This window comes from Lissotriton helveticus, chromosome 6, assembly GCF_964261635.1.
Source record: "Lissotriton helveticus chromosome 6, aLisHel1.1, whole genome shotgun sequence".
NCBI classification, from domain to species: Eukaryota; Metazoa; Chordata; class Amphibia; order Caudata; family Salamandridae; genus Lissotriton; species Lissotriton helveticus.
In genome coordinates, this window is record NC_136067.1 from 362477874 (window position 1) to 362498605 (window position 20732).

Here is a 20732-nt window from a genome sequence, read left to right on the forward strand (position 1 = left end):
AATCCCGGGGAATATGGTTGGGATGTAAGCAGTATAGACAGTCTTTCTGGGGGTCCTCAGAAAACAGTCTTGCCTTCCCACAAGATCTGCAGGGTCTAAATAATCTCTTTTTAGAGTCCTCAGACATTTATCCAATATGAAGAAAAAACAATACCTCTTCTCTGTAGAGTTCTGAAGTGGAAACAGTAGGGTCAAAAGTTCACCAACTGAGAAAACTGAGTAGAGCTCAGGGAGACTCCTTCTCACACGACGTGCGGTGGAAATCTGAGGTATGGTGGCTCTGCAAGGGATTTGGGTCTCAGCGTTGGCTTCTCATTGCTGTTAGTTGGGCCTTAGAAGGAGGACAATAGGTTAACAACATTTGGTTCCCTTTGCATTATTTTTACATTAATTTTCTTTCATACTGCTATATTTTAAATACCGTGAGACTCCCACCATGACGACGGGGAAGATTGAAGCATGTGAATCTTTGAAAGATTCAATGCTGGAGAATTGTGCCATCCCTCAATGGCATTGTTAGCTTTCGTACCACCCTATATGCAGGTTGATTATCAGTTCCACGATTCCATGAGATACCTTGATTTCCTCCTGCGACCTGACCTGCTTAGCTAGCCAATCCATGTATCCTCAAAGTAATTCAGTAGAGGGGCCAATTTTTTTTCATTTTGGGTAAAATAGTCTGATTCAGTAATGGAAGTGTAGAATTCATCTACACTGGTGGTACGAAACATAACACAGTTAGTTTATGCAATTTAAATTCCAGTTTGCTGCTTGATAAATAGTCCTCACCCAAGGATGATTTTTTAATCTTTCGCCAATATGTTAGTAAAAAGTGGGAAAAACATCCTTGAATTTGTGCATCAGGGTATATTTTGGTTAATGAGTTAATCATTGATAATTTGAAATCAATTATTACTTTGCCAGGACTTTTATTCAAAGTTTTGATCACTATTAAAAATTCAGTGTATGTTGAAGAATGTTTGTCAGGCAGCAAAGTATACACTAAAGGAACAGTTGTGTTATTCCTGCTAGCATGAATAGTATAACAATTGTAAAAATGAATGGGGTGTTGATTTAAACGATCCATCATCCAAATTGGAATATTCGCTAAGGTTACAAGGTTATTGTTAGTGCTAAAAATTTAATTCTTTTTTGAGGGTTTTCATTGTCATGTAGGAGGAAAGGTTTAGTGGAGAACGTTACAATAAGTAGGGGAGGTATATTAATGTCTTTGGAGGTTCGGAGTGTTACACAGTGGGTATTACTTGCAGTTTTTGCCTCTGATCCATCCTCGTAAGGTTGAGGATGGAGGGCATGCTACTGGCAACGTGCACTGGAATGTTTTGGGTAACCTCCCATAGAAAGGTACCACAGAATTCATTGGAGGTGTGTGTGAGAAGCTTTATTTTTTTTAACATTTTCACATACTTCTATTTCCATTGTAGAGTCAGATTGTTTGTGTTCTATTGTCCTAACAACGGTGTCTTCCAGAGTAACTGCTCTGCCTGTGCAATGGGAAGGAAAATATTGCACACGCCTCCAGTGATTCCTGGGTTTTGTAAATCTATCTTTTCAATACAGATAGCCACCATATTTTGCAAGATTGTTGCCAGTTCGGGATTTGTTGTACAATCTGTTGGAGAAAGAAGAAAAATTAAGTAGCAGTGTGTATGCTTTGAAACAGTTTTTATAGGTTTTATTTATGCTATTAATCTAGGGAAGAAAAACATAAGTTGATAGTTGGTAAATTACAAATCTGCTGTGGAATTGGTTTTTACTTTTCTTGTTATTGTTACAGTGTGTGTAGGGTTTTCAAAGTAGAATAAAAACAATTGGTTCACTGATGTTAAATTTCTCTTGGTTTGGTGGATAATGCTTGAGTTGTAGAACAGTTGTTTGCCACTTGATGGTTTCTGGTTTTATGCTTTTGTTCTTTTTCTGTATGAAAAAAAGGAATGGTTTGTTAAGTCTTGTGAATTCAGAGGAATATGTGGGTCAATGTTTTCTTTCACACACAAATTTAATATGCAAGAATTTAGTGAGTATAATTCTCACATTTTTATGTATTTTGTAGCACTTTTGTTTGATGAAATCCTGTTTCGTGTTGTATAAAACTTATTACAATTTTACGGGGAATTTGAATAATTAAGTAAATTAGTGATCTATTTTAGGTTATTTGTTTTGAAGTTGGAATAGTACTTTTCAGCTCCTAAACACTATTCAGTACTTGCTACTACTGTTCAGTCCCTGTCTTGACATAACAATCGAAGTTGAAGTAGTATTCCTGATCTGCAGGTCAATGTCCAGCATTTGAGCTGGGGTTAGTATGCGGCAGATTTAGAAAATTAATTTGGACCTCTGAGTCACTGATCAGCACCTTCTCTGAGGTGCTGGTGGAGTTGGAATATTAATTTGGACCCCCAAGTCACTGATCAGCAGCTTAACTGAGGTTAGTACCCGGAGGAGTACAAATCTTATTTTGGATCCGCAAATAACAAATCAGAACCTGCCCTGAGGTTAGCACCCGGGGGAGTTTGAATATTATTTTGGACCTTGAGTCACTGACCAGTACATGCCCCGAGGTAAGTACCAGGTGGAGTTAAAATATTAAATTTGACCCTAAGTGCCTCATTAGGATGGCAGTTGGAAGTATCAGAAATGGGACCGCCTGACTAGAAGTCGGCGGACCCGCCAGCCCAATTAGAATGCAACCGCCACCACGGCGGTCGCAATGTCTATCATTTGTATTGAGGCAGGTGTTACAGGGGCTGCAGCATATGCCGCAATACAAAACATTGACATCCTTCATATCTCTGCACTATGTGGCAGGCACTATGCAGTGCCTGTCACTTGGCTCAGGGATATGCCCCCGAAAGCTGTGGCCCAGGGGTGAAGGGGGGCCTGCTAAGACCCCATTGTCCCATTCAGCCAGCCTTCTCATGGGGGGATCACTGCCATTAATGGGTCAGAAGATAGGAATATTGTAATAATGGTGCACCGCCACCATTGTAGGTATTACTGCTCCTATCTGATTAGTGGCGGTCCATCCACCAGCCATCATTGTGAGGCGGGTGGTAATCCTCATTCCGATGGCGGACGTCCCACCGCCATCGTATCAGGTAATGAGGTAAGTACCCGGTGGAGTTGGAATATTAAATTGAACCCAAGTCACTGACCAGCCCTTGCTGTGAGGTAAGTACCTGGCGGAGCAGGAATATTAAATTGGACCCCAAGTCACTCACCTGCATCTGCCCTGAAGTAAGTACCTGGTGGAGTTGGAATATCAAATTGAACCCTAAGTCACTGGCCAGCATCAGCCCTGAGGTAAATACCTGGTGGAGTTGGATTATTAAATTGGACCCCCAAGTCACTGACCAGCATCTGCCTTGAGATAAGTACCTGGTGGAGTTGTAATATTACATTGAACTCATGTCACTGACCAGCACTTGTTCTGAGGTAAATACCCGGCGGAGTTGGAATATTAATTTGGAGCCCAAATCAATGACCATCATATGTCCTGAGGTAAGTACTCGGCAGAGTTGGAATATTAAACTGGACTCCCAAGTCACTGACTAGCACCTTTCCTAAGGTAAAGTACCCAGTGGAGATGGAATATTAACTGGACCCCCAAGCCACGGACCAGCACCTGCCCTGAGATAAGTACTTCACAGAGTAGGATTATTAATTGAAATCCTCAAGTCACTAATCAGCACCTGCCCTGAGGTAAGTACTTGACAGAGTAGGATTATTAATTTAGATCCTCAAATCATTGAGCAGCACCTGCCTTGAGATAAGTACGATGTTAGTTTTTTTTTTAAACTGATTTAAAAAAAGATTTCGAGATTTGATGTTAAAACACTTGCAACGTGCTACCTACATTGCGGTAATAGAAAAATGTGTAAGGCAGAGTTTGATTATGCAGAAAGAACTTTTTTTTAATTATATATGTATGTATGTCCAAAACCTCCTTCCAAAAAAAGAGCAGGGGCCACACGAGGGGAAAACCTTATGGAAGCACTTTATTTGTTGTTTGGCGAATGCATTTCGGCATATTCTCTGCCTTCTTCAGTGACCGAGCGTCCAGGGATATTAGCAGCCAGGTAATGGTGAGTTCTGCCTCCTGCTCGTTTAAATAACTTAACCGCTCCGCCCCCTGATGATTGCCTGCTCACCTGTGTAGTATAACAGGAATGGAGGTGAACTACACAGCCCAGAATCCTGTGTTGCGGCTCCAGGTAGGTGATGCAAGGGGGTGAAATAAAAACCAAATGGTAGTGCGTGGATGCAGGAGACGATGCATGCAATTGAAATATTCCTGCTTGTAAGTCCAAACAAAGTCCCTCCTCAAAAACCAGGAATTCTTTTGGCGGGGGCTATTGTGGCAGTGCACAGTGCCCAGCATGAGGTTAATAACCTCACAACCGCCATATCTCCTCCCGGTATGTGAGGCGGGCTACAGACCATCCAAACCTTGGAAAAAGAAAAAGCTGCCACGGCTGTAGCAGAGCCAGTTAGGTCCGTGCCCAAAGCTAAGCGGGGGCCTCCATAACGCGTCTCTGGCTGACGCGATAAAATGTCCAAAACCACCTTCCAAAAAAGAGCAGGGGCCACACGAGGGGAAAACCTTATGGAAGCACTATATTTGTTGTTTGGCGAATGCATTTTGGCATATTCTCTGCCTTCTTCAGCGCCCAAGCGTCCAGGGATTTTTGCAGCCAGGTAATGGTGAGTTCTGCCTCCTGCTCTTTGAAATAACTTAACCGCTCCGCCCCCTGATAATTGCCTGCTCACCTGTGTAGTATCACGGGAATGGAGGTGAACTACACAGCCTAGAATCCTGTGTTGCGGCTCCAGGTAGGTGATGCAAGGGGGTGAAATAAAAACCAAATGTGCTATATATATATATATATCTATATATCTATATATTTGATGCTTTTGAGTGCTGTCAGGGGACCCACATCAATCTGAGCCGGAGAGCAGACCACAGCCCCCAGGCTCCTCCTCTTTTGCTTTCAGCAATTTCCAGCGCCCAGAAGTGGAGAAGTGTGGCTCAATGGTTAGAGCGGCAGACCCTGATGCAGAAGTCTGGCCCGGGACCAGGGTTCAATTCCCGCCTCGACGGGTCTTGGGCTTAATTTCCTCGGACCTGATAATTCTTGCCTCGGTGCCTATTCTAATCATGAGTCCCACTCTGCAACTCTGGGCAATAGCTTGCTTAGTCTCCACAACGGCCCCAACAACGCTAGGATGCCTGGCTTCACCTTGGGGGTGCCCAGGAGTGGGCACCTCACAGGGAAAGGCCAGGAAGGGTTCCTCAGCGGTATTCGTACAAGCGCCGAGATGCCTCCGCGTAGTCGCGCGCTATACAAGTGCGTAATTATCATTAATTTTATTATCATAAAGCTACCAGCAGGACCCACATCAATACGAGCCGGGGAGCGGACCATAGCCTCCAGGCTACACCGCTTTTACATCCAGCAATTTCCTGCGTCCAGAGGTGCATAAACCTACCAGCGGGCCCCCACTGCATGGGTGTAGTAAGGATATCGTTCTGCCTGCACACATTGCTATGTTAGCATAGGTGAGTTAGTTGCTCAAACGCCATTTTCCTGCTTTTGCACACGGCCCTACATGTCTCCGTTTTTATGAAGACAAACTGCTTGCTACCCTTCACGCGAGAACGGTCTGATTTTCATATCTCTAGACTCACACTGCAACCTCAAGTGTGCACAAAGTGTTCAAGGTTAAAATAACAATGTATGTTGTTGATGCAGGTTGATCGGTCCACGCTCTAGACACATCACAAACACAGCTGCTCATTTCTGAAACTCAGGTGCTTTTAATATTGCATTGCATGCATGAGGCTGGCACTTGGAGAAAACCTTTCCATCGACAAAAACTCTGTGCTGATCTGGGATGTGATTCACTTCACCTGACTTTAGAGGTATGGGGTTCCCCCTTTTAACCTAGAGATCTTCTATTATTATAATACCTGGCTCCTAGCAAGGGGTGGGTGGTACACAAGGCGCCATAGACCTGGTTCCACTATCATTATAATATGATTTCTCCCTTTGTATTTTATTGAATTGTAATAAGGCTGTTTGTATTGATTTTATGCATCGTTTTACTTATGTTAGTAAAGATACTGCATCTTAGAGCACGTAGTTTGAAATAAACATTTTAAACTATACTGTGTCTCTGATTACTCACGTTGTGGACATTTATGACAATAAACACGAAAGAGTGTTCTTGATTCCCACTATTCCTGAGCGGTTCCAAAGTCGCTTGTTCTGGGTTGTCTAATCATTGGTAGCTTCGCTGTATTACGGGGAACAAATGCGACACTGATGCTACTCGGAGAGGGTTTCTGGGCACTGAGGTGGGTTTTTGGTACACCACAATACACCGATGTCCTGGTTTCCTGCGCATAGTTTTGTGCATGAGCAGAATTCCCGCAACATGAGACCCACATTGACCCGAGCCGGGGAGTGGACCATAGCCCCAGACTCCTCCGCTTTTGCCTCTGCGCTCCCTGGCCAAGGGCAGGCCCGTTGGCGCCCGTCTTGAGCCAAAAGAGGCTAGGCTGGGCCTCCCATCTGAGATCTGCCATCTGAGCCATTTGGCAACGATTTTAAGACGCTACTCTGACCAGAGGTATAGTGTCTTTCCTTTTTGGCGTGTGTTCTGTTCTGATGACTGAGGCTTTTTGCTGACTTTTTTACTATACTGTTCTCAGTTGTTTGGCTCCACTGTAGCACCTGCGTAAGGGAAAAGGGAAGGGAACCTCCAGTGTTCCTAGTGTGTTACCACCATCCTGTACCCGTTTCACTATTGATAACTATCTAACTTGGGCAGTGAATATGGTTTCCAATGAAAAAGGACTGGTGGAGCGACACCTTATTCTCACCACAGGGAACAATGCCCTAACTGCACCCCTGCTTCAGTCCAATAATCAAAGCCCTATTGAGCCCCGCCCCTGCCGAATGTATCAAGTGCCTTGGCAACAAGTACATCTGCCGGCACAACTGGCTATGTCTGCATGGGGCAGAGAAGCCAAACCCCCACTTTTATTGTAATTTGTCCGGGGGATGTGTCACCAGTGCCAGGAAGGGGCACTGAGCATAGCCCTATTGGTCTGGTTAGTGGTGACCAACATCGTGAATCTGATTCAGAGTGTGGTCCAAAAGCCAAACGCAGGAGGAAAGTAGTTAAATCTATGAAGATAAAAAATCCTGCTGTAACGGGCAAAATGGCACTCCTTAATAGACCCTGCAATGAGGAAATTCCAGGGTCAATATCTGCAGCTGACGAAAACACTTGGAATCAACTGAGCAGGTGTTTAAGTGATCTGTTGGACTCTAAATTGCGGCCCATTATTGATCGTCTAGTACAAATTGAAGCCAAACTAGTAATGCCATTGGTCTCACGGGTTTCTTCATGCTCCCAGGAGTCTCAGTGTTCCTTAACCTCCCCTAAAAACTAGTTCACTGCTCACGAGTATGGAAGGACCCCTGCCTATAAAGACACTGTCTCGGCTATAGACTCAGTTTCCAACAAAGCCGCCCAGAGTATCGAAGTGCATTCTACAATGGACAAACAAGTTGCTAAGCAACCAGCAACATGTGACTCCAGCCAGGTTTCCCTAGCTGTGATCGATCTCCCCCGCGTCTGCTCCCTATGTTGTTGTTCTAGCAAATGTTCCCAGGATCTCCATTGGCAGTACGGAATCCACCAGGGGCCTAATGAATAAATCTATACACTGGCTGACCATTTACGTTCCTGGTAACTGGGACATATCCAAAGAGATACTGCTTGCAAGACGTGTGGGGAGGATTGGGAGGATAAGAAAAGGGTACAATGGTGATGTTATTGGGGTTAACTTTCGTAATCCCATGGTTGTTCTGAAAATATTGCACCAAGCAAGTGCAGGAACGGTTATAACTAGCCTTGTCAAGATATTGCCACTTGGTTCTTTTCATCAGCATCTTACTAACTCAGCTCACAATTTTGGCAGATCAGTATTCCCAAAGAATGTTTTTCCTAGACCTCCTTTTCAATCGATTGTTCTTCTGAATAAAAGATTCACAACTTGGGCTGGGCTGAGGACAGTGATTGACGATTTAGCGAGGAGCATGATAGCTCCAGTGTGCCTGAAAAGGGTGGGGCACTTGATAGATCAATTTCAGTTGTTCAATTTGTCATCAATCCAGCACAGAACTATCAATCCTAAGGTCCTAGTGCATCCATGCTGAAGGAGCTGCAGATTAAGCATGCAAAATAATTTTTAATTGCAACATTACAAGTTTAGCCTCTAAAATCTCGATTGAAGACGGGCAAACCTTTATTTTAAATTATGATATCGTTTTTATGCAGGAAACCTGGGAGTTGAACAAGATAGTATTTGATGGATTTACGTGTTTTAGTTTGCCTGCGGTGCCATCTCCAGCGGGCAGAGCAAAAGGGGAGCTGACCACCTGGTTCATAGTTTATATTGGTTGCTCTATCCTTCCCCTTATTTGGGAACCAGGGGAGGCGCAGGTATTCTGCCTTAGCTGGAACGAAAACCATAAGATCTACATGGTGAACTTCTACAACAATAGTTTTTCTGGTAAGGGTTATTGTAATTTCCAGGGACTCTTTGCAGAAATGTATATGCTTGTGGAGATAGAGGCTCGGGTTGCATGCCCCCTAAATTTGAAGGTGGCAGGTGATTCTAATGCCAAAGTGGGGTACCCGCCGTCTCGATCTCCAACTACTTTTGATTTATTTGCTTGAGAAGCTGACAGCAACGTGATGGATACTAGGGGGCGGGTCCTATTTTCCCATCTGGCCGAACAGGGTCTGGCCAATAAGGTCCCTAACTTTGCTGATTGTAATATTCCAACTTTTATAATATATTTTTACCTCTTAGAGTATGTCTCCAATTATGAATAACTGTGAGGTTCTTATTTGTAACTAATGTAATGAATGTATGTGACAACCACCACTGTTTATTTATAACTAATAGAAATATATATATTTTTTAAAACTGTGAGGTTCTTACTCAGATTTATAGTTAACATAACCCCGTTACTACGCAGTTACTATTGCCACATGCGCAACACAAGTTTAAGCCAATGCCACCCCAGGTTTTAACTAGTAAGGATGCAGGGCGCAGAATGGTATGGCGAACTGCGAGCTTGAAGACGTGTGGCTCAATGGTTAGAGCGGCAGACCCTGATGCGGAGGTCTAGCCCGGGACCAGGGTTCAATACCCCGCCTCGGCGGGTCTTGGGCTAAAAAATTCCACGGACCTGATAATTCTTGCCTCGGTGCCTATTCCAATCATGGAGTCCCACTCTGCAACTCTGGGCAATAGCTTGCTTAATCTCCACAACGGCCCCCACAACTCTAAGGATGCCTGGCCTCCACCTTGGGGGTGCCCAGGAGTGGACACCTCACAGGGAAAGCCAGGATGGGTTCCACAGCGGTATTCGTACAAGCGCCTTGAGACCCTTGCGGGTGAGTAGTGCGCTATACAAGTATCAATTTACATTTACATTTACATTATGCCCCAGGTAGTTTGCAATAGTTCTGCACTGGTGAACAGCTGCAACCTGGTATCTTGTAATCTGGGCCTTATTTTAACTAATTGCTCAAATCTCCTATTGTGGATAAAAGAGAAGCTCAGGAGACCTATTGCCCAGTCACACCTTCATCCCAAATCATGATTTGACAAAGCATGTAGAGTGGCTAATGATTCCCTACGCAGGGCGCTAAAGCAATCCCCCAGAGACCAGAGTGCTATTAAAGCCAGTAGAAAGATATCTCAGCAAGCAATAAAGAGTAGGAAATTGGCCATGAAGGAGGAAAAATGGATATCCATAGTCGGAGCCTGTCAATCAAAAGACCCTCAAGCTTTCTGGAAAGCTGTGCGATCTGTTTTAGCCCAGCAGCATCCCAAGATAAAATAACAGTTCATATCTCGGCCGAGGCATGGTTGGTGCATCTCTCGGGGTTGTATTCTACTGATAGCGAGGCTGATGATGCATCCTTGTTGATGATTCTACTGTGTCCGAACCTCGTGTTTAGAGAGGATGAGGTTTTAAAGCAATTGTATATAGTAGATGTAAGAAGGCTCCGGGACGGATGGTATTCCACTCGATTTAGGGAGGACCCAGGGTTTTGGACCCCGGTCCTTACTTCAGTATTTAACTCTGTCTGTAGCCAAAGGGTGCCCATGTCATGGTGTTCATCAATAATTGTCCCCATTTAAAAAAAAGGTAATGTGCATGATGTTAAGTGCTATCGGCCGATATCCCTCTTAGACGCCACAGCTTAATAGATTTATCTTTAGCTATGTAAGGTACATGAGAGACCGGGGCCTGGAGCCAAATCTTAAGAAAACATTTACTATGGTATGTGGCCCAAGAAATACCAAGACCCATACCCTAAATATTGATGGCAAAACCTTAGATAGGGTTCGTTCTTGTCCCTATTTAGGACTGGAGTTTGATGAAGGATGCACCTGGCTCACCTGTATTGAAAACAGAATATCTTGATATACCCAAGCTGTAGGTTCACCTACCTCGCTTGACATGTATATTGGCAGAAACCCTATTGCCTCTATTTTAGAGATATATAACCGGAAACGCCTGCTGATTCCAACATATGGAATGGGAATCTGGGGATTCGGGGATGCTAATGCAAATCAGATGGAGGAGACCAGATTCTGTCACCGGCTACTAGTCGTTCCACCCTCAACCCCACATTTCTCCCTACACTTGGAGCTAGGCTTGGAATACATCCAAGATACCATCAATGTTGCACCTTTGCTCAATTTGGTCTAATAAAAAAGCTGAGCATAACCGGGCAGTCATCAGAGACTGTTTAATTTGTGCTCACGGTTTAGCCATCAAATTGCTCCAATATATTAAAAATAGTTTCTCAGATCTTAGCTGTGCCAACTTGTTTGAACATCCCAAGTCCACCCAATAAAAGGACAAAGATTTAGTCCAGGACAGTTTTCGTAAGCACAAACAAGCTTCTAGGGAACTCAAGGAAGTGTCCAAATCTTCAATCAGAGATTACTGAATTATTCAATCAGACCCAACAATTGCCCCGTATTTATTATAAACAACCAATGTTTTTGAAAGAACACTGCTGGCAAGATTCAGGCTAGTTTTCTTTTGCTGGCTAATATGTTTCCTCTTAGGTCAGTACTCCTCAAACACGATTGCCCCCTGCCCATGTGATGATCAATCCAGCCAAACCATTTTACATTTTGAATTTTTCTGCCAATTCTATCTGCCGTTCACTAGGCAGACACAAATTCTCTAAATGTAAAGCCGCCCTATTCTATTTACTGCAACTTAACGCTTGTAATGTTTGCTATGCAGTTGCTATTTTTTTTAAGTGCACTTTAGCAAAAAGAAGGAGTTTGTTGTTCTGACAAAAAAGTTCTTTCTAATAATTATTATTGGCCAAAGCACTTTAAGTGAATACTGTTGCTTCCAACTCTTATCCATTTGCACTCTGACATATGATGCTCCTGGAATCAAAATGTTGGCACTGTCACTTTATTCAATGTAAACCAATATAATGATTTCTTCTTGTTATATGTGGTCACTTTTAATATGCTTGTTTTATTTATTATGTTAGATTTGATGCTCTTGGAACCTAGTTGTATGCACTGGTATTTTAACTAACGTAAATCTACGTAAATAATTTTGTCTTTTTAATCTGTGGTCGGTATTTTTAACATGTGCATGCATTACATAGCATGATTTTTTTTATCACGAGTATCTTTTATGATCTGCCTTTGGAAGATGGAATAAAGACAATGGAATTAAATTAAGTGTTGTCGAAATAGTTATAATAATTTCAAATATACCTTCTGAAGCCTTTAGATGGCACTGTTCGCTAATTTATCCATGTAATTGGAATTTATCTATGTTATATAGAATTCACTGATGTAATATTTGGTAACTTAGAATTCATTGATGTAAGAACTTTGGTTTGAATTGAGTCAGAAGCGGCTGGAGATTGCTAGAGCTGGACACTTCGGCTTTTGCACCAGTGGGTCCGTTTATGGCACATTAATAAATATTTATTTTCATATAATTGCTGACTCCATCCTTTCTTTACAGATAGTTTAAAGTGTTTGTGTTTGAAAGTACGTGGTTAAGGTTTACGCCGAAAGCTCATCCTCCCACTGTAGATCTCTTACTCCTCGGAATGATTGCCAGATTAGCTGCTGAAGAACGCAAACTACGTGCAGGTACATACCATCCAAACCTAGCCTGAAGCGGTTTTGGTCCAAGTCCGTGAAGCGCTCTAAAGGCAATGCACAAGGACTTGAACAATATCCTTTGTCTCACCGGGAGCCAATGCAGCTCAACCAAGGCCTGAGATGTAGAAGACCCGCGCGTTCTCATAAGAACAAGTTTTGCTGCTGCCGCCTGAATACTCTGGAGCCGCGAGATCAAATAACACGGGGACTCCAGTAGCAAAGCATTACAATAATCCAGGCGGATGAGAACAACACTCCTAACCACTAAGCCTCTGACCTGAGGAGGCAATAGTGGTAGTACCTTACGGAGTCCTCTGATGAGCATGTAACAATGTCTAGCTACTTTATTTACATGTGATTCCAGGTTAAGCTTCTCATTGAAGCTAACCCCCAGATTGCGTACCATGCTCACAGGAACCGGAGGTGTGTCTGTAGGAATGGGCCAGAAGTCAGAGGGCAAAACTGTCGGCACTCAGCCCACCCCACAGTGCAAAATCTCCGTCTTGTCACTATTGAATTGCAGAGCGTTGTTTCTCAACCAAGATGCCATTTCACACATACACTTATGGAATGTTTCTTGGGAGTCTGCATGGTCGCCATCCAAGGACACAATCAGTTGAGTGTCGTCAGCGTAATTAACTACACTTATATTATTGGCTTTAATAACATCCAGCTATGGCCGCATATAAACATTGAATAAAATGGGGCTGATGTAAGGCGGTACCAGGTCATCTCTGCACTGGGGACAGTTTTCAGATTAATTCAACGGCTGGTGAAGCCTCAATAAGCAGCGGCCATCTTCTTGCCGGGCTCTTTGGCGCCCCCGTGGAACAACAGAATAATCTCATTTCTGCCTCTCCAGTACAGTTGTAGCGGTTAAAGCCAATAGGACATTCAACGATTACAGGTGACCACTTCAGCAGGCCACAATCTTATTAAAGGAAAACCAGTTGGGCAATACTTCTTGGTCTGCAGTGCTCCTAAATAAATGCACATCAAAATTCCTCCAGAGCCAAAATACTCTTACGTATGGTAAGTAAAGGTGGTATTAGATTTAATCTTGTCATGGGCTGACAACGAATACCTTTCTGTGTAGCAGTTATCAGCAAAACTGACAATGTGTCTTATTTCATTCATGAGAGTTTTCAATGTAAAAGCTCTTGATGTGGATAACAAACCTTTATCTCCTCAAGGTGTTACGTTTTATGTTACTAATCGTACCAAAACATTGTCTACTACTTCTTTTATCTTGCTTTTACAAATTGTCAGAAATTGTGTGCAGTTAATTGTATTCTTTCTAACAAATACCAAACTTCTTGGTCCTCCTTCAGCTTCCCAACTTTTGATCTCTTTTTTTAAAAAAAACGTGCTTCCGTCCCTCTCTCCATTTTTTTAGATAGGTCAGTTAGAGCATGGCTGAAAACCGGTATTGATATTTGCCTATTTGGGGCTCACTCAACAAGAGGAGCCCATGGCCTCCATGCCTTATCTTTCTTCCGGACGTTTGAAGGACATTTTAAAAGCAGCAGATTGGGTGTATGAGTCTACATTTAAGACTTTCTATTATATTTAAGCAAAGCTTCAAACTAGTCATTACTGAACCTGCGGACTTGTAAAAGAATAGAAATCTCTCCCACTAACATAACAGAAGGTTTGGATTCTATTAAAGACAGAGGTGAAGATTATCCTTTCCTTCCTCTCCCTGTTAAATAAAGCTCAGATTTTTTTCCTGTAGTTTGAAGGGGAACTGATAACCTCCATTTAAAACAACTTATATAACTAAACAACTTATACAAAAAATCTTTTCGCTTTGAGGCAATTGTGCAATCCTTTTTTTTTCACTTCTGCTATTGTGGATTTCTTTTTATCGGAACAATGAAGAACCTTTAAATGTTTAGATTTTTTCTTGGATTGGTTCAATTAATGTTTTCGGATGGCAAAGAAGAGAGTGATTTGCTGCACTGCAGATCTAGCTATAAGTGACTGTGGCCTCTGATTGATTATAGCATTGTGAGTCCAGAGCAAAACAGTAACGTACACCATTTATGCATGTTCCTTTACGAAATTTTTCTTTACATCCTTGTTGGGTGCTGTTATATTTTGCTTTGCTCCTAGAGTTCAGTAAAGGAGACTTTAGTCATAATCTTCTCTTCTTTGTCTTTAATGGAATCCAAACCGCCTGTATGTTAGTGGGGAAAATTGCCATTCTCCACCAGTCTTAGTACGGCCTGCATTATTTTCATGGTTTTCGTTAACATTTCCCTCTAAATCAGTGGCTAGCCCTGCCCACCACCAACAGCAGACTAAGGTCCTTTCATTTCCTTGGCTCGCCTTTGGAAGCATGTTGAGCTGAAGAAGCTTGCGTCACAAGGACAACAAGCATTTTAAAATGTTTAGGGAATGGGTCATGTTAGAAATTAAGCATCTAATTTACAGAGGTTTGCACCCTGTCCAAGTAGGAACTACAACCCTAGTCAGATTATGCTAGATACACTCTAAAAGATAACCTGTGCTTACCCTCTAGAAGCTTGGCACAGAGCAGTCAGGCTATCTAAAGAGGCAATGTATAAAGTATTAGTGCAACACACACAGTAACACAATGAAACAACCATAAAAATACTCCATACAGGTTCAGAAAATAAATTATTTTTTTAATGAGAAAATCAAGACCAAAACAACAAAAATCCAAAAAGTTGTATAGGAGTTATGAATTTTAAAAGAATAAATCAAAAAGTAGTGCTGTAGCGAGGTGGGGAGGGAGCCGACCCCTGATGACTGGTGGGTTGCTGACGCTGAATCCCCTCCTTCCCTCCAGAGAGACTGGGAGCCCTGGCAGAGTGACGTTGACACTGCTGAAAAGGAGGAAGGTGCCTTTAATTGGGCGTTCTCCGACGAATACGAGACCACGTCCCCTGATAACGTCCCTGAGTCCGGAATGGTCAAGAGCCAGGAAATTCTCTACTCGTCGTGCAACGTCACCCCGGAGGAAGAAGGCGGTCGGAGTGGGGAGAGTGGAGTACGGAGTTCGGAAAGCGTGAGAAGAGGCGAGGAGTCCCGTGAGCGGAGGAGTGAAGGAGAAGACGGCGAGATACAGCCAGGAGGCCAACGTCCCCGCGAAGCGCCGTGTCACACTCCCGAGGGAGGAGTGTGGCTTCAGCAGGTACGGCGGCGTTTGTCGGCCTGGGTGGGGAGGAGATGTGGCCCTCTTGTGTAGATTGTGTAGATATCTGAATATATTCTTCCACGTACCCGCGTTCCATTCCTGTGTCCCTTCCTCCCTACGTTCCTACCCTCCCTTACCTGCCTTCCCTTCCCTTCCCTTCCCTTTCCCTTCACACTTCCCTCACGCTGCCCCATCACTGTAGATAGCCTGTAGAGCACTTCTCAGCGGTGTCCCCGGCACTCCGGTCTTTCCCTAAAGGGCAATCAGTGTTAATACATTGAACTAACGGCGGTCCCTCTTGTTGGTTCTCTTTTGGCTGGACGGGAGGTGAGGAGAAGACTCCCGAAGACCTGCCTACGGCCAGCAAGGGTTCCCCGCACCAGAACAGGCTAAACCCAGGAAGCAGGGCAGCACAGCAACACAGAAAAACAGCTCTTCCAGAGAAGCAGTCAGGCAGAGTGGCAATTTGTGCACCACAGCAGTCTTTACTTATGGCAGAGGTCCAGAAATATGCTGTCGTTGATAGAGTTAATGTGCAAGTACTTACACCCAAATGTGCCTTGGAAGCGGTAGTGACTTCAAAGGAGGCTCCTTCAAGAGCACAGGTCCCCTTTTGTCCCAGCTTTGTCTGCCAGGCTATCCTGGAGGTTATCAGCCCTTTGTGTGGGAAGCAGGATACTGCCTATTCAAGTGTAAGTGTCAGCTTCCTCTCCCTCTTCCTGCCTAGGAAGAGCTATCAGTATACATTTGGCTGCAGATGGGTTCCCTATCACATCCACCCTTTCTGTGTTTGTGGCTGTCTACTGGAAGTGTAGCTGTCATCCACCCCAGATGTGTATTGGAGACAGGCTGAAAGGCACACAGAGCAGAGAAATGTCCATTTTCTAAAAGTAAGAATTACCAGCACAGTGTTTGGCTTATACGCAGCAAGGCCACGCCAATACAACAATTAACAAATCAAAACGCCAGTACTGCAACTTTCTTTAACCATTTCATTGATAGGCAATGAGTCAAACACGTGCCCTCAAAACCACTTTTTCAGTTTGATGTAATCAAACTGAAAAAGTGGTTTTGATGGCGCGTGTTTGACTCATTGCCTATCAATAAAATGGTTAAAGAAAGGTGCAGTACTGGCGTTTTGATTTGTTAATCATTTTCTAAAAGTGCCATTTCTAAAACAGTAATGTTAAATCCATCGTCACCAGTATAGAGGATTTATCATTACCATTCCTAAAATTTGAAACATGATGTAGCTACTGCTTTCTAATACGAAATTACAGCTTAAAAGTGTTTCAAGAAATTCCACAAATTAGCCTATGAGAGTAGGCCTCCCAGTAGTGAAAAACGAATTCAGCAGTTTGTCACTACCTGTGTCGTGTGGTTCCTACCAATGCATAGGATCTGTGCGTATGTTGTACAACACACACTTTCTGTGAGGTGCCTAGGCGGATTGTGGGCACCCCCGCAGGATATGTTGGTCTAAGACCAGCTAGCTCACAGTGCCACTGTAAGCGCCCCTAACCTTACCAGGGAGTGAAACGTTTCTGGCAAACACTGAGCAGGATAACCATGACCGCTCAGGGACAGTGGAAACAGATCAGAATCTTTCTCTCAGTCACTCGTTCTTACTCATGCTCGGAGAAGTATACAGGTTACACAGTGGGACGTCTTCAATATATTTATTGAACCAATGTTATTATTGTATAGAATAAATGTGCTGCGATAATCAGTAGACAGAAGCAGATGAAAGTGATTACAAGCACGAAGAGCGTAAATAGTAGAAACAGTTCTACCATGGTGCTAAAACAAAGTTTATATATTCAGGCATATGAACAAGGTAGTAATTATAAATACAACAAAGAGGGGAGTGGAGAGATGAAGTGGATTCGGTCTCCCCGGACACAATCTATTAAACAAAAAGAATACACACAAGTATGGTATAGTGCGGTCCTTACAATGGTGGGGAGCACACAGTGTTCTTTAAATATCCCTCACACACCAAAAGGTGTCATGCTTCATCATTGGGGTCTTCGCATCCCTCTACGGAATGCGACGTGCTGCTGACTAACGATTACGTCGGAACACTGAATTTTTAAACTATGCGTGGTGTGTGGAAGTATTGGATGGTAAGTGAGTGGTGGGGTCAGAAGTGAAATAATGTGTAGATGTTAAAAAATACCTGGCATGTGAGGTCTAATAAATTTTAATGGGCCTCCGTGCTGGTATTGTTAAAAGGGGTGCGATGGAGGTACTTTGTATTTTAATGTACAGTACCTCACGTGTGCGTCAACATGTTTCGAAGCAGAGGCTTCTTCAGGACGGGTGCACAGATCCCCACCTTACTCACGTCAGGGTGTCACTGGGCGTAATAATAAACAAAATTTGAATAATCTAGCTAAGAAAGAAACTAAAATGTGCCTACTTAGTTTTTCTTACTCACAAGTACCTGCATTGAGTACCTGAAAAAAATGGGAAAAAAGGGAACACAAGAAGAAAGCACGTGGTATTTAGTTGAAAATATCCAACATGCTGGTATAGTGACCTAGAAAAAGGTGATGGCGTCACTATCTAGACATAATATGTCATCCTATTTCTGTGAAGTGCCCTGTAAAGGAAAAAAGGGACAAGTACAAGACATACATACACACAACATAAAACACACCCTCTATTTGGATATCCACTAAATTATGTTGTAGTCTGGGATTTAATATACGAGGTAAAAAAAGTCAAATAAGTATTTGATGGACCCGGAACACGGCATACCAGAACTCCTTAAAATCTGTGATACTCTTGGGAAAACGTCGGGATACACAATAAATTGGTCCAAATCAATACTCTATACCTTGAGAGGGCCAATGCCCTCACTCCCTGCGGACTGCCCACTAGTGATAGCGAGAGACTCCTTCAAGTATTTAGGAATCTACGTCACCAGGGACATGGCAGACTTCTTCGCAAAGAATCTGGCCCCACCACTGGAACGTTTGAAACGCGATGTTGCACTCTGGGCGTCCCTGCCCCTTACACTTCTGGGAAGAGCGGCATTATGCAAAATGATGGCACTGCCGAGATTCCTCTATCCGCTAGACAATACGCCTTATCCGGTTCAACCCCGGTACTTCAAACAAATAGCAGCGCAAATATCGAACCTGCTATGGGGTCACCGCCCGGCGCGCATAGCACAGGTCAAACTAAACAGAGACTGGCACGATGGCGGCATTGCACTCCCGAACTTGCAATTATACTATTGGGTGACACAACTAAAAATCCTTAACTATTGGATACATGCACCCCAAGATGACCCAGCATATAAAGCGGATAGGGCACAATTAGACACAAACATCATGCTAGCGGTGCTGTACAACAAAGGACTTGCTGCAAAATTGGAAGGACCTACGAAACAAACGGTCACACTGTGGTACATGGCACAGGCAAAACTGGGCTGGAAGGGGGTCATAACTAAACCTACACCGCTCTGGGACACCAAGGCACTGGGGTGCCTGAGACGTAGCAAGGGATTCACACAGTGGGACAACATTGGCATCTCCACGGTGGGAGATTTATGGCATAAAGGAACAGTGTTATCATTTGCCCGACTTCAACAGCAATACGACCTATAATATACAAGACATATCGATACGTTCAAATTAGGCATGCACTATAAGCGGCACTCAGTAGGACTTCCGGAGGCCACCCCACTAGAGGACCGTCTACTCACTGATTATATGTAGAAACGCGCAACATCACTTACATACCCGAAGATAATCAACAACTTACCGGACCCTACAGTCACATTTCGAGAGAAATGGGTGGCAGAAATAAGAGAATTAGATGATACGGAATGGTCGGAAGCCCTGGCATCCCCTAAGGAGGTAGGAATTTCGGCCAAGCTTAGGCTGGTACAACTTAAAATCTTACACCGCATATACTACACCAGAACCACCCTATACGAACTGAAACGAACACAACATCCATTTTGCCTTCGAGGTTGTGGGGAGGAAGGTACCTTTTTTCATACTATGTGGGAATGTCCAATGATAGTGGAATATTGGCGTCAGGTGATGCGCACGATATCACAAACAATGGAGGTTTCCCTTCTACCTGAACCACGAAAATGCCTCCTAAATGTATGGGACCCTAATGAACTTACTCGCTATGGGCAGACCTGGGTCACACTGGCCTCATGATTGCTAAAAGAGATATAGCACAGAAGTGGGGTGCAACTGACCTGCCCTCACTGTCAACATGGTCTAGAAACATGGATTTTAATATGTTAACCGAGCGCACAGTCTACGCGACCAGGGGTAACCCGCAAAAATGGAATAAAATATGGACAGCCTCGAACCTTTTCCCGAGGAGAAATATGCGACCCGCTACCGGAATCAGATACAGACAGCTCTGATGATGAGTTGGAGGAGGATTGATGGCAGAGACAGAACTGTGAAAATAGAAAACAGATATATACAATGTAATGTACTGCTGCTGCGTTTTACTGCTATATGGCCAAATAGGATGTAACTGCATGTAAAGTGAAATGTCGATCTGCTACCTGTCACATTAACTATTGTAAAAATTGCTTTGAATAAAAACATTTACAAAAAAAAAAAATAAGTCAAATAATGCATACTTACTGCCATTCAAGTGGTTAGCATCATGAGCCTCCAAAGCGGTGGGCTTGTTGTGCTTAATAGCAACCTACAAACACGTGGGGTAGATCAAAATACAGTCATGGACATGCGGACCAATGCATTACTTACTTGAGAAAGGTGTACTGCATTCCTGTGATCTATCTCGGCTGTGCTGTACTTACAAAAACAGGAGATTCCCAGTGCTTGACTATCCCAACCGCGGCTCCGTGGATAGTGTGTGGAGCGCAACTGGTCATGGTTAAATACCCCATATGATTGACGTTAATTGGTAACACCCGGAGCGGACCGGGAAAGCGCCACAGCCCTTAAAAGGTATTTCCGGGTCTTGAAAGCAACACGATTGCTCCGTGTGGAGATAGTGTCTGTTAACACATGCATATTTAATCGCTGCATCAGAGCCTGAAAAAACACCTTCGCGTTGATCTCTTTCCGATGCGGAATGAGAAAAAGGGTCTTGGCTGCGCATGCGCAAGGAGCAGTGGCTCGCGCATGCACGTTGTATTGTAGCGAGAAACCCTGCCCACTGTGTCCTTAATCTCTTCCAAGTATTCTGTGAAATCGGTATTAGAACCAATGAAAAGTGGCAGTAAAAAATAATAATGCAATAGATAATGTCATGGCATATAGTCACTGAGGTTGGCACGTATGTGTT

General features: G+C 43.6%; 1 long non-coding RNA gene across 1 annotated transcript; it reads right to left on the bottom strand.

The window, feature by feature from the left end:
* Positions 1 to 1466: 1466 nt before the first annotated feature.
* On the bottom strand, positions 1467 to 20403 carry LOC144761367 (uncharacterized). Its single transcript, XR_013595687.1, has 3 exons — positions 20242 to 20403; positions 20063 to 20126; positions 1467 to 1633 (listed from the first exon to the last, which is right to left on the bottom strand). It is a non-coding gene; the product is annotated as an uncharacterized LOC144761367 (long non-coding RNA).
* Between the last annotated feature and the right edge of the window lie 329 nt (positions 20404 to 20732).